Raw genomic sequence first — 2500 nt, forward strand, 5'->3', positions numbered from 1 at the left:
TCACGTTGATGATGATGATAGTGATGATGGTGCAGCTTTTGCATAATTTCGCCCATAGAAACAGTAATTCCCATCATTACACCGAAGGGGTTGGCAGCTTAGTTGAGCGAAGCCCTTACACCAGGTATCCTACCCTGTTTGCCCTGGCATGCATCGTCTCGTTTTCTCCCAACTCTGTTGAAACTTCGCTCGGCTGCTCTTCTTCTGCTTCTTCCCTTTCCTGCCCAAAACACGTACATTAACACTCGTGGCGATGGTTTTCAATTGCAGGCTAAATATTACATAATTAATATGATCCTCTCAGGGGAGGGGGGAGGCGAGCTGATGAGAGCGGGAGTGCGGGAGAATATTTGCGTTCCAAAGCGGGACAAACAAGGCGAAAGTAGTTAGCAGCTTTCACTACATAATTGATACTTTGTTGCAGCATATTGTTGCCGCGCTGCAGAGAAACAAACAAGAGGGGAGAATGGGGTGGAAAATATTTTCATTTTTGTGCGGAACAAAACAGATAGGTAGATAGTGTTACAGCGGCGAGTAGACAATGCGCTTCATTTTGGCACAATTTATGATGATACAGGAGACGTATCATGGCATGTTGCTAGTGAGTAATCTGTTTGTCTGTTTTTTCAATGTAAAATGCTGTGGGATGGAGGTATAACTTTTGTTGGCTACGTTTGCAAATATTGAATTCGTGGGATTGGCCAGTACCGGATAATTTACGATTCCTTCCAGGTCAGGTTGCGTTCTTCTGATTAAAATGAAAATATGGAGGATTGCAATTGGAAATTCATTGATGTTGAAGAATGTAATTTACTGAGAGTTTGTATTCACTGATCCAGTGTGTTTCATGTTGATTTATATTTTGCAAAATCATCATCATAACTGTAATTGCTAACAGAGTTAAATATTTGTTATAACTCTGCAATTAAAAAGGGCATGGTTTATAGGAAAACATCCAGTTGGGCAAACATTGTTCTACTCTATCATCATGGTTATCAGAACGACAGATGAGTCGAGCTATGAACCAACAAAATAAAAAATGAAATCTATCGTGAGCTTATGTTTCGCATCAAATATTGCATAACGATTCTTGTGCAATTCATAAAGGGATATCAAAGAGAATGAATATTTATTATTAAGAAAAATACTTTGTTATACATATGTTAATTTAACTATTTTCATTGGAAGCATGTTTTCCAATATAATATTATGAACCCAATTAAAAAATACCATTGATTGCCGTAGTTGTTCAGGATAAACCATTAATCATTTCGCTACGCTCAGCAGGATTATAATAAACGTGTTTGATCCTAGATACAACATGCTCGTGCTGAAATTCGAACAAAAAATCCCATGATATTCACACAGCAGTGATAATAAATCAAACGATGATAACGATGGCTTGATGATTTTCCGGGAGCAATGACTTCTGGCTAAGCTATTGAGCAAATGTTATCTTCAATAACGACACATAACGAATCACACATGTTGCGAACGGTTGTACATTGTATATATGTTAACACTCCGAAAACAATTAAAACCTCGAAAATAATGGAATTTGTTATGGCAGCGAACTGTGCAGCAGGAGAACGAACGCAGGAACAGACGTTCCAAGAAGCGGTTAGCAATAGTTTCGCAGCAAACGGTTTGGTGTGAATGCTAGAATCCGTTCGCTTGTTTCCGTCATCCGGCGGGATCCTCATAAATAATAATCTCAGACTCTCTTGCTGACGGTAACGTACGGACAGTGTCAGGCGATGAGTGTGCCAGCAGCGTTGCTGAAAGCACCGAGATATCGATCTCCCGGCTCAATTCTTCTTCCAAAACCGACAGGTAGCTTGGTTGGCAGCGGAAAAGCTTATCGTACACCTCATTCGGATGGCAGAGAAGTTGGCAAGCGACTTCGTGCCTCTCCGTTCCGGGATAGTATCCTTTTTTTTATACTCGGGCCAAAGGCGCGCATCTAGCTTTATCGAGCTTTATTTTTAAGTCCGCATCCGTAGTGGAGGTAAGGTTTTGATTGGAATTGATCCAAACAAATAGTGTACTTCACCTTGCAATGGGATTACCGTGTGTTCGAGTGTCATTTTTCTTCTCTTTGATATCTTTGCGCTCTTTTTTAAATGCTTCGATAAGGCCTTTCGTGTATCTGCTAGAAAGGGCATAGAAAAGATGAAAGATATGACTCGTCCATGCCTGATCATACGGGACTTTGAGAGGAGATTGGAAAAGTAGTTATCAAATACTAACATAGTTTTGAGTAAAGGTGGTTTTGGAAATTTTGTTAAAGCCTCAAAGTTTAAAATGAACCCTTTTCACTAATTTCACCTTTTGTTAGTAGTCACACAACTTCGAACTAAAATACAATACTGAACTAATATTACTAGGAATGCAACATGTCAGACACTTCTTTTAAAATTAGGTCTATGCGCATTCCTGAAGCTGATCCCCTGATGTCAAGGTAATGCTTCAGAGTTCTCTGAGGAAGCTGAACAGAGTC

At 39.8% G+C, this 2500-nt stretch overlaps 1 protein-coding gene across 2 annotated transcripts in view; it reads right to left on the bottom strand.

The window, feature by feature from the left end:
- Positions 1-2500, bottom strand: part of LOC126578693 (uncharacterized) — a 104136-nt gene that overhangs the window by 53861 nt on the left and 47775 nt on the right. The window lies entirely within an intron of this gene.

The sequence above is a fragment of the Anopheles aquasalis genome, chromosome 3 (genome assembly GCF_943734665.1).
Source record: "Anopheles aquasalis chromosome 3, idAnoAquaMG_Q_19, whole genome shotgun sequence".
Lineage (NCBI taxonomy): Eukaryota > Metazoa > Arthropoda > Insecta > Diptera > Culicidae > Anopheles > Anopheles aquasalis.